The 12,211-nt window shown below is 51.3% G+C and overlaps 1 protein-coding gene across 12 annotated transcripts in view; it reads right to left on the reverse strand.

The window, feature by feature from the left end:
* Positions 1 to 12,211, reverse strand: part of Dlgap2 (DLG associated protein 2) — a 531,604-nt gene that overhangs the window by 215,215 nt on the left and 304,178 nt on the right. The gene's annotated exons all lie outside the window — the stretch shown is intronic.

Here is a 12,211-nt window from a genome sequence, read left to right on the forward strand (position 1 = left end):
GTTAGTGCAGGAGCACAGGGACAGGGACTCAGCCAGGCCACCCCAGCACATCTGAAAAGAGTCTCATCTCTATACTTTCTTACAGCGAAGGGCTGTCCGCCTCATGTAAGGCACTCATGGAACACACCTTCACCACTGTACTCAGCTCCCACATGCAAGGACAAAGCATTCCACCCTCAGTTTCATACTTAACCTTTCTTTCAATGACAGCTCTGCTATATCTCCTCTCTAGGATAAAAACTATGAAAAAAGTATACTATATTTCAGTAAAAATCCTAAAATCTACAAATATTGAGTTCCCATGAATGGTCCCAGACTGTATTTGGCTGTATGGAATGACAAAACCCCTGAGGTCATGATCTGTAGAGCTCATCACAGACAAACCTTGGCACACAGTGACATGGGGTGGCATCCAGCCCTCAGGGCAGGAGGGAGCAGCTGTTCTGTGGATGCTACTCTGGGTAGCAGGGACCAGGCAGGGCTGTGCCAGCACCTCAGAGGAAACCACACTTCCACTGAGGGGATGGTGAGGTTGACAGGGACTGCTACTGCTACGTGCAATGGGATTTTATTGAACAGAATGTTGGATGGAAACTGTGTCCATGGGACAAACAGTGTGGGAGACTCGTGGGGGGTTATGGGGCCAGGAAGGCTGGGGAGGATGACAGGGACACCAGGAGAAGGCCAGGAAGGACCCAGACATGGGGGAGGGGTCCATGTTGCAAGGGCCTAGAAGGGGAAGAGCATGTGAGGTCCTACAGCCCATGGGTGGGGACCCCAGGTGTGAGGCCCCAGGGTCTGAGCATGGGAACTCCTGGTGTGAAGTCCTGGGGTCTGTGAGGGGGAATCCCAGGTATAAGGTCCCAAGGTCTATGAGGGGACCCCTGGTGTGAGATCCCAGGGTCTGTGAAGGGAACCTTGTCTGTGAGGTCCTGGCATCTGAGAAAGCATATCCCCTCTCTTGAGGTCCTGGGGTGAATTTTTGTGGGAGGGACTCAGGCACAAGCACCATGTCCTGTCACCAACATCACTGGAGCAACCCCGTTCTGATGCTACTGAAATACACAGGACTTCCTCTTCCCATAGCTACAGACTAGGAAGCTGGGGCCATCCCAGAGGACCAGATGGTACCCATTGGCAGCATGGAACTACCTAGGCTGACATGGGCACTGGCTGGGCGGCCTCAGTGTGGCCCCAGACACATACTACAGAGCATGTGTCAGAGGGGAAGGCTATCTCTGCAGTGGCATCAGGAGCGGTGCCAAGGGCCACAGCTATCCATGCCCACCAGACTCAGAAACAGGAAGGGCAGCAGGAGCCCCTTGGAAGCCATGTATCAGACACATGGCTTCAGATGGGAACATGAGGCCTGCAGGAGCATGGAATTGGTGCCAGGAGATGAGCAGGGCTGTGGGTCCAGCCAGACCCACACACTGCTCTGGGCTACTGCAGGGCCTCACTACCTCATCCAGAGGGGCAGCAGGAGCTGCAGGGGCACCATGACTCAAGTACTTCTAGAAGTTATACTCCTGGCCCTGAACCAGTGCAGGAAGACAGTGCCACCTACACTTATGTGACAGTTGTGGCTGGGCCTGGACTTCCAAGGAGCAGAAGACAGCCTGGTGCAGGGCTGAAAATGCAACCGAGCCCCAGCTTGACCAAGACTGGGCAGTCCCTACCCCTGCTGTCTGGAAGTCAGCACCATCTCCCAGCTGCTCTCTGGGAGATGCGAACTCCTCATGATGTTCTGCACCCCTCATGTGCAATGCCATTTCCAGCAGAATCATTAACACAACTGGGCCTCATCCTTTAGAAAAGATTTCTGGGAAGTATAGGGAACTCTCAACTTGTATGCTATGAGCTGAGGACCCAGTAATGAAAGTCATCACTGCAGACATGTGACAGTGCTGTTCCCTACAAGCCATGGCAGCTATTGGCCACAGCTAGGGAATTGGTAAGGGACATGGCCAGGTTCTGTGAAAGCACCCTCGGGGTGAAGAATTACAGAAAGCAAACAACTTCCAGGGGTACCTGAAGCTCCCCATGCTGTCTTCCACAGAGAAGCACATGGGCAGCGTGGGAGGGCATGCAGAGCACATCTGCCTCCTCCATCTGCCCAGGTCACATCCTCCTAAGCAGCAATATCCTCACTAGCACACTTACACTCTAAAATCTGCAACCAGGGATGCAGCCCTGTGCATAAGGACTTCCCTCCCCACAGGTGATGATTAGCCCGAAGGTGATCGTGCCCAGGTCCTGGCTCCCTCTGCATATACTGTCCATGCCAAGGGAAGGGAACCTTGTCTGTGAGGTCCTGGCCAAGATCCTGCCAAGATCCTGGGCAGTGAGTAAGGCAGCTGGAAGACGAGGGTCCATACAGGGGAAGGCATGAACAGCAACTGGCTCTCGGGAGGTGCTAATGCAGCCCACAGACCTGGAGGTCCCTAAAGAGGGGGCTGGGGCAACAGGAAGTATGGGCACAAGGAGGAGCCCTGGGGCTGGGTCCTGACACTCTGTCTACGTGATGCACTCATTCATGAATCACAGACGTTCAACATGGGAGCTCTGTGCTAATGTATCACTGAAACTCTCTTTGATGGGGTCTTTGAGCCCCAGTTGTCTCCTTGGAATTGTGGAGTGCCCTGGGAACTATGAAAGGAAGTGCGTGAAACACACTGTTCCTTGGCATGAGAAAATCATGGCAGGGGGCATGGCATTGGCAGGCAGACGTAGGGCCATGGCAAGAGACCAGGACCAAGGCTAAGGAGTGCAGGAGCAGACAGAGGAAGAAAAGCTGAAACTGGCTAACATGGAACATCTACAGCAAGCATGACTAGAATGAGGTTGACAGAAGACTTCATGAGTTGTCCTGACATGGGTGGGGCACATCCTGTGGTTCAGAGATGGGTGTAGAAAGCTCAAATGCCACTGTTGGGACTTGGGAGTGTCCCCAGAAGCCTGTGTGGGTGGCCTGGCCCCAGTCTGTGGTGGTGGCGGAAGCTTCGGGCGGAAATGAAGTCACTGGGGGCATAGTCCTGGGGATTTTGGGACTCTACTCCTTCCTGTCTCTTCCAGAACCAAGTTAAACCTTTCCTCATTCTAAACAGACAAGAAGCTGATAAACTCACCAAGTCAGAATGTACTTGGGCACTGGGAGGTGGGTTGTGGAGGAGGAACAGAAAGGAAGTGGCCATCAGCCCCGCTCAAATCACACTGCCAGTGAGCCACGTCTGCACTGCTCTGCCCCCTTGGTCCTGACTCACAAAGGGAGCAGCCTGCAGGTACCAGTCCCCCAGACAGTGGACCAGAGGGGAGGAGGGAAAGAGCCCAGGGCTGTGAGGAGGGAGGCCTGGTCCTAGGAGTGACAGCAGGTAACAACGGTGATGCTGGGGAGCACACACCCCATGTCCAGCCCTGTTCCCAGTGAGCTGTTTGTGAGTCTTAACTGCTCTGTGATTTTGAGACTCCAGGATTACTGGGGGCTCAGTGGTGTATTTCAGTTGTGGCTCACAATAGAAATGACTTCACACATAGCATGCAACTTACTGCCCTACAAAGCTGCAACAGGCAGTGGATGGCGCCTGGGTTGGTGCAACACATGGAAGCCCAGAGCTGGGTTTTGCTCTGACCTCTTCTGGGAAGCTGAGTCAGTCTGGAGACAAACAAAACATGATGTGCCCAGCCAGGGCAAGGCGGCCCACACTGCTCTGCGGCTTAGTAAATGGCTATCTGCCCTGCCAGCCCGGTGTCCCCAAGGTGGGAACACACCATTCCAAGGAACAGACACTGTCCCTGTCCAAAGGATCCCAGTGCAAAGTACACTGTACTCCCCTGCGTCTAGCACAGCTGTCGGGTCTGTAATCACCTTTGCAGACACAGAAGAGAGCTGATCTGGTATATGGTGAATTTGTCTGTTTAAATTAGGAGCCAATGGTGCTAATTTATGCTCATTGATGCAGAGAAACCTGCCTGATGACTTCACAGATGTGCAATCTATATGCACACCGACATAGTCCCGTGGGAACCAGCCTGTTCTCAAGTCCAAAATGAGGCCTGCGAGCATCTAACTGCTCTCTTCAGGCAACTGTGTCACCTGCTTTCTGCCCCCAACAAAGGAGTCATGTCTCTGGGTCTGTGGCGGGAACCTCCCTCCATGCTCGTGCTCTCACAGAGGCAGCATCTGCTCCACCTGAAGCAACATCCTTGCTGTCTCCCTGAAACCCAAGGGCATCCCGGCCCTCACTTTGCACAGCAGCAAGCTAGGGTCGGGGGCAGAACACTGCCCTCCGGGGCCCTAGCAGGGATCGCTTCCAGGTGTGGGTGGCCAGGACACGCCACTGTCCAAGACCTTGAGGAGGCCCTCATGAGACTACTGAGAGAAGTCCTGTACGAGGCTTCTCCAGACCCAGAGACCCACGGCAGGAAGTAGACGAAGCCTCTTGCTGCCAAGGGGCTGCCGGAGCAATGGAGCTGTGACATTAGCCCCGAGGGGCCTACACTAAGCTGCTGTGACCATTTATGCCTCCTACGCCTCCCTGCAGCTGGGGCAGTGACAGAAGATAAGGCTCAGCACAGCTCCCTCCAAATCCCACGGACCTGTGGAGGGTGGGGGCTCAGCTGTATCCTTTCCAGGGTTCCATAGGAATGCCACCACATAACATCAGGCCTCCTCTGAAGAGGAGCTGGAGGATCTGAGGCCACGACTCTGTGGCCTTCCCAAGCGGCAGAGCTGGCCACGATCTCACAGACACATGCATTCCGCCAGGCACTCAACATGACACTCAGCTGGGCCCAGCACACCATGACAGCATGCCTCCAATAGTGGGGCTGACTGTGTGACTGCATAAACACGGGATCACACAATGTGTGACCACATGACACGATGACTGGATGAACACATGAATCCTGGCACAACTGACAAGGTGATGGTGCCATGTCATGTGTGCATGACAGGACTACCTGACTGTGACCTGTGAGAACTCAAACTGGAGGAATAGGCCCATTTGATGTCATCAACTGAGGAATACACAGCTGCAGTCATGTGTTCAGATGAAAAATGCCAAACATTTAAATATAAAGAGAAGGAGAGAAGGGCAGTGGGTTGCATCTGATTCTCATTTCCAATGTGACTTTTCAGTGGCAATTTGACACGTATTTACTGAGGAGCTAGGAGGTTTTGAGTGTGACACCAGAGGACATTACCTATGACATGCTGGCTATGTGAATCTACAGACACGTATGAGATGCTTGGAACAGTCCACAGCAGGTCCACAGAAGCTGTTCGTAGGAGGAACTGTAATAGTACTGGGAGTTCCGGGGTTTAGACAAGAGGGGAAGAGTGGAAGTGAAACTTTCAGGGAACATATGTTAAGTTTTACTATAAAAAGCAATCTGTACACTGAAAACAGTTTATGCACAAAGGAAAATTATTTCTGGCACAAAGTAAGCCCCTTGGTGTTTACTATCTGCTAAAATTGCTACCACATCCATTTTTCCTTGTTCGGATTTCAAAATAAGAAGGAAAATCTTATTATCTTTTGGCTGGGACTAGAATCTATTCATTGAGCTTCTCCAAACAGGTGAGATAATCAGGTGAAAGTCTTATTCCCAAACCCAGCATCCCCGAATCAGTACACAAATCAACGATTTAAAAGCAGTTTTCATTGATAATAAGCAGGAAAGCTAAGAAGCCCGAGCACATGCCAATGCTGCTGTACAGGACTACTTACAACGTGGTAAAAGCAGGACTAAGAGAACACATGTTCCAAATGCCACCAATTGCTGGGCAGACCTGGGCATGGCTGGTCCACAAGGGTGGCTGGGGAGCAGTCATGCTGGTTCAGCTAAGGAGCAGGAGCAGGGTGTGACCCCTCCCAGAAAGGAAGGAAGCTGTGCCCAGGGATGTGTTGGAAATGGGCAACAGAGACAGAGCCAAAGGGATCTCTGTGTGAGTCTCCTAGGCAGATGGAACGCACACAGGAGACCAGCGGCCACGCATGCCTTGGTTAGCAAATGGGCAATTTATTCTGTTTTCAAGTCACATTTTCTGCTACAAGTATCTTCTCAGAGTCCTCATAACATACACTATGATGCGTTCACAGCCACAGCCAGCACGAGGAGGCCCAGATACCCTCAGAGAAAGCTTCATTCATTCACTCAGCAAACAGCAGCACAACACCTGCCCCGTCCCTGTTCCCTTCTATAGGCTGGGGACACAACTGTAGTCCAGACAGCATGACCTCTCTTTTCTCCGCTCTTCCACCAGAAAGAGGTGGCATTCACACAGCAACCAGCCTGCAGCCACCAGCCAGGCTGCCAGGCCCATGTCCCAGCCCTCTGCTTCCCTGTAGCAGATCTTCAGGGCCACATTTGACTTTGGGACACTTCTGGGGCAGATGCACCTCCCAGCGAGCCTGACTGAAGAAGGCTGGAATCCCGAGAAAGCCGCCTCCCACAGCATCTCGGCCCAGCATGTGTTCCACTGGGTGGGAAGTTAATGGAGAAGTGACAGCCTCCTTTGCATCATCCTTGCCAACCTTACCCACCACAGCTGCTCTGAGTCTCCAGTGTCCCCACCTCTGCCCTCTGGTCACAGAAGGGGACAGCCTAGGAGGACAGGCTGGCCAGAGCCCCTCACAAAGTCACAGGAAAACTCCAAAGTTTAATATCTTTCAAAATAGTTCATCAAGCAGGTAGTTCTCTGTGTCTCTCCTGGCCTTTCAAGGATGTGTCAGAAATAAGTTGGAGCCACAGTAAGAGATCTATTTCAGCCTCTTCAGGGTTCAGAGACATGCCAAGACACTGAACCTGGAGACACACAGTCAATGCCTCTGTACCAATAGCAGCAAGGACATGGTGACCAGATTCAGCAAGTCCGACAGTCATGACCAGCAAGCTACCTGCCAGGGCCCACTACCCCAGTGTATATCTTGATCCCAGTTCTGAACACTGAGGTTTGGCCCTTCTCTCTCCCCTGACACCCAAAGTGTGAGGGCATGCACTGTCCCAGTCAACCAACCTGGCACATAGAATGGTGAGAAGGAAGTACGTGCTGACCTCTCAGTCCCTGTCCCACTCCAGTCCCTTTGACATCACCAGCCTGCACACGGGGCCTCCCTGCTGCAACCCTGACACCCCAGTCCCAGCCTCTGCCATTGCTCATATCTCTCTCCTCCTGGCCCCAGGCCAGACTGTTTGGAATGCATGGGGGCCCTGAGGCTCTGGGTGCTGGTGCTTGGCAGGTGCACTTAGGTCCACCAGGCCTTGAAGCACCCGACCCACTGCCTTGGGCAGCATGGCTCCTGCACTCTTGCTCCCATGGGTACCACACCCTCCCGGTTTCCTGTCCGGCTTCCTCTTCTCTGCATCCACCACCACGTCCTGGCCCTCATGTCTTGTCCTCACACAGGCAGTGCTGTGGTGGATCTGTGTCTCCACCACTCCTTATTGCTAACAGTGGGATTCAGCACAGGTATGAGGACACATGCTGAACCCTACCCCCACCCAGTCGGCCAAGCCCAAGCCTAGACCTGTGCAGTCCTACATGTGTGGGCTCTCCATCCTCCAGCCTTTGCCTTCCACAATGATTAGTGTCTTCTTCTGAAAGCCATAGTCTCCTGGCTGCCATGCCCCCAGCATCTATTGGGTGAGCTGGGAGCATGTGTGACCCTCACAAGCCAGAAACAGGTCTCTGTCCCCTCCAGAACCCCCTTGGCTGGAGCTCAGAATCCATCCCCAGCAGTGAGCATGTGCACCTCTGCCCTCTTTGAGCACCATTCTGCATGAAGCCTGTCAGCCCTGCTCAGTCAGCCTGCTGCTGGTTAGCAGTCTATCATGCACTGGCCTCATGTCAGCCATTCACCTCCACCTGTCCCCTCTGCCTGCCTTTCTGGAACATTTCCCATATCAGCAGCCTGAGGCTCCACGTGCTCGTATAGAGCACTCAGAATGCGACTCTCATCACAAACACCCGTAGACTGCACGGTCATAAACACAGGCGTCCTTCAGCCAGCCGTGAAGATGCTTTGTTCCCAGTATCTCAGTCTGTGGCATCCCCTAGGGAGGAACATGGGACCTTGGAACCAGGTGGCCCTGCGGTGCAGAGACATGCAGGCAGACTGCATGGGGTGGGGGTGGGGTTGTGAGGCGATGGCTAGGAGCAGGACAGAGTGGGCAGTACTCATTAGAGATGGCTCAGTGGCCCTGATGGCCAAGGCCTCACCTGTATCCCCCTGCCATGTGACCTTGGAAGCCCTCCTGAGGATGACCTCTGCATCACACCAGCAGACCACAGCCCCTCCTTTCTGAGGCTCTGAGCTGGGGCCAGGGGCTGGGTGGCCTCTGCCACCTCAGGCTAGCATCCCGTCACCAGGCACCCGGAGTGGTGTCTGCATGTGACAAGTAAGTCTCCCCAGACTCCCTGTCATTGTAGCTCACTGTTCTCACTAATCTAATGCAGGAAAGGTGGGGTTCCACTTGTATCTTGAAGCATATCAACTGCAAGCCTATGACATTTCTCATGAGCCCATTGTACCCTGCCATAGGCACCTGAGTGCAGACACACAAGCACATGTGCACCATCCCTGCATGTACACGTAGATACAAGTGTGAATATGTCTGAGTCCATGCATTCATAAGAACAAGAACAAATACAGAATGGAATACAGAATGGGTACAAGTATGCAGCATGCACAGATGCAGACAACTGGACCCAGAGGAGGTCATGACTTACTAAGCAGACTGGCACACAGAGTCAGACACACACAGATATGTATACATGTGTGTGTACACACATGTGTATGTGTGCTGGGAAGACACTTCTGAAGTGAAAGGCCATCCACTGGGTACAGAGAGGTGTTTATTAACACTTTTTAAGTAGGTGATCAATTATATTCCACATCTATTGCTCATTATTGCATGTAGGAAATAAACACAAGCCTCAAGAGACCTGACCTAATTTGCCGATTAGTGTGAAAATGAACATGTGTATGAATACCAAAGCTTCTGAACAGCGTGTGGCACTGTGACAATTCAGGACACTCCCAACTGGCCAATGTGGGCACAAAGCAGCCCCAGACAGCTCTAGGGTCATCTTCAGCTCTGCCAGACCCGGGCACCTCCATATCAAGCACCCTTCCCCGACATCAGCATGTCCGGAGACTGTCCCAAAAATGTCAGGGACACATCATTCATTTTAAAGTCTCTTTTTGCTCATGGAAAGACACTCATTTACTATAGTGGACCCAGGAGACTTGACCATACGTTACTTAGCACCTGTCCATTGCCGCTATTTATCTGTCAGGTCTGCATCTGTCATCAAGTCCTGAGGAGAAGAGCTCCTGTGAAAGTCAGAACTCAGCTTGGCAGTGGCTGGCAGTGAAACTTCACTTGAATCTGTACTTTCTATTTTTTGGCCTATAACAACCTGTCCCTGTAAGTGCCTACAGCTGAAAGGCAGTTAAGCCAGCTTGAAAAAGTACAAAGTTTTCAGGGACTATGTTGAATCTATCCTGAATTTATTTTGCAAGGAGACTAATCTTTGCAGTGCTTTGTACAAAATATTCTATATTTGAGCCAGAAACGTAGCTACATGGAGGATTTGCCTCAAATTCAGAGAAGCTGGAAGTAATTTTAAATGTGATCTCTTAAAACCACATTGCATTCCATCACCACACAGAATGGAAGAGTGTGGCTGACACCACATCTTGGTGCCACACTCTTTTTCTGGGGTGGAGGGTGAGATGATCCTAGGGCTGGACCTGAGCAGCCGGGCCCTGAGCCAAGCCAGCAGCAAGTGTGGACAGCACAAGGGCAGTGACTGGAGGCCCTTGCTCCTTACAGTCACATCCTGAGTGTGACGAGGCCAGTGCAAAACTGTGTCTGTATTTCCAGATCCCCTGAAGGTGTCTCGAAGTCCATGATCACAGGGCCTGGGCATCTTGGAACTTAATGGCTTTACATGGCCAGGTACCCACACTCAAACATGAACAGAAGGGGAGGTTATGTGGGGGTCACAAAGCACACGGGAAATGTAGCAGGATCCTGCCATGACACATTTAACACACGCATGGGACAGGAGAAGTCACAATCTATAGAGAGCGAGAGAGGATTTCAGCAGAAACTTTGAATTGAAAAGTAGGAAGCATCAGTGTGCTTGTTTCAGTGCTGCCAGAAAACTCACTTCCTGATGCCAACACGTCCCCTTCTCCCATGGGACAGAGATGCTGACCTTCCTCCCTGAGGTGACCTTGATGTCACCCATGGCCATGCCAGGCTGCCTCATGCCACGGGGTGTACAACTGTGAGCTGCCCACACACTGACACCCCTGCCCGCGCTGGCTGGACCATGGCTGCCTATTCACGACTATGTGTGATTTTTAACAGTGACAGCTTTGCTCAGATACAATTCACGCATCATCTAAGTGGCCCATTTAAAATACAGAACCCTAAAATATCATGTGGTACATTTATATTCCATACAACATATTCAGGGTATACATATAATAGTACAATAATATACTAGATATGTAAATACTGTAATATACTCACTGATATGCTCACAGAATTGTGTGACCACCACTACAATCAACTTTTGAGCACTTCCACCACTCCAGAAACAAACCCTTACTCCTCAGCATTCCCCTAGCCCTAACTTTCCAGAGAGGTCTGCAGGTTCTGAACACCCGTGTTACTGGAACTGTACAAGTGCTTTTTGTGCCTGGCTTCTCTTGCTTAGCAAAACACCATCGAAGCTATCTGTGTTGCAGCCCATGTGAGGGCCCCACTCTCCCACTGCTAGCTAGGGAGAGTCCTTAGCTCTCAGGTGTGAGGTTGTTTCTATTTTCTGCCAGCTGTGACCACCATGACACTATGACCACCACATCCACTGTGACCACTGTGAGCACTGAAACACTGTGACTACAGTGACTTGTGTGACACACATGTACAAGATTTTGAGCATATGCATATTTCTTCCTTTGGGGTGCGCACTGAGAGATGGACTTCTGGTTACAAGTGACTCCACGTAGCCTCCAAGGAAATGCCCCACAGAGGCTTCTCAGTTCTGCAGGTCCCAGGCTTCTCCAAGTCCCTCACCCACCATGCTCTGCCTTCTGCTCGATGCCATCTGGATGGCTGCACAGTGGCATCCTGGGGTTCAGCAACCTCTTGTGCATGATATCTAGTGCCACGTCTGTGGAAAGCACCTATTCAGTCCTTTGTTCTGTCCTCAGCTGCACTGTTGCCTTGTAACAGGAGCACTTTGTAATTTCTCAACAAGGCATTTTATGTGGAACTGGAAAACTTCTCCATTCTATGGGTTTCCATTTCACTTTATTGATAGTGAACTCAAACACAAAAGTTTTTTACTTTGATGGAGTTTAGTTCATGTATCTTTCTTTGATTGTTTAGATTCTAACATTGCATCTAGGAAAGCATTAATGAATCTAAGATCATGAAAACTTCTGCATAAGTTGTTTTAGAGTTTAGGTCTCACTTTTTTAGGGGCTGAGAGTCACTTTTTGCATGCAAATACTGAATAAGCCTGGCACCTTTTGTTGAAATCCTGTTCATTTTTGGGGATTTATTTCAAATGTTGATATCTCTGGGAAGCCAGCTCTCCTCTTCCACAATGAGTTTATTGATGCCTCCTCTGTTTCCATGTATGGTAACACTAGTTTAGTCTCATTATGTCATCCTATTTTGTTACCCTTCCTCCAGAGACTACACCTTTGCATCTAGCAGACTGTAAGTCACCTGCTCTGTCAGGCAATCTGGCTTGGGTGAAGATGGCCCACAGTGCATTGTTCTCCCAACCAGGCTCCGACAGGGCCTGTGCTGAGGTACACAGGGCTGAGGTGTGGATATCAGCTGTCTGGAGACAAATGACAGCACAAGCAGTGTGCTGTGCTCCACCTCGCCCAGGAGACTCAACTCATCTGAGCTCCAGGGCTTGATGGAGGAGGAGGATAGAGTGTGGCCAGGTCACACTGCAGCTGGCTGACCAATTTGCTTCAAAAAAAGAGTAAGTGTCCAGCAGTTTGGCTTCATCATGCAGGACAGTGAAGCTTCCAGGAATTATATAAATATACCCAGGCTTCAAGGCAGTTTCTCTGGTGGCAGAGCAGGTGAGACATCTGGGAGAGAAAAGAGCAGAGGTGGGTGATTTGTGGTTTGGTAACCCTGGAGGATCTGTCATGGCAGGGCGATGGCT

Source organism: Cavia porcellus, unplaced genomic scaffold, assembly GCF_034190915.1.
Source record: "Cavia porcellus strain 051 isolate PalLab524CR breed Dunkin Hartley unplaced genomic scaffold, mCavPor4.1 scaffold_24, whole genome shotgun sequence".
NCBI lineage: Eukaryota > Metazoa > Chordata > Mammalia > Rodentia > Caviidae > Cavia > Cavia porcellus.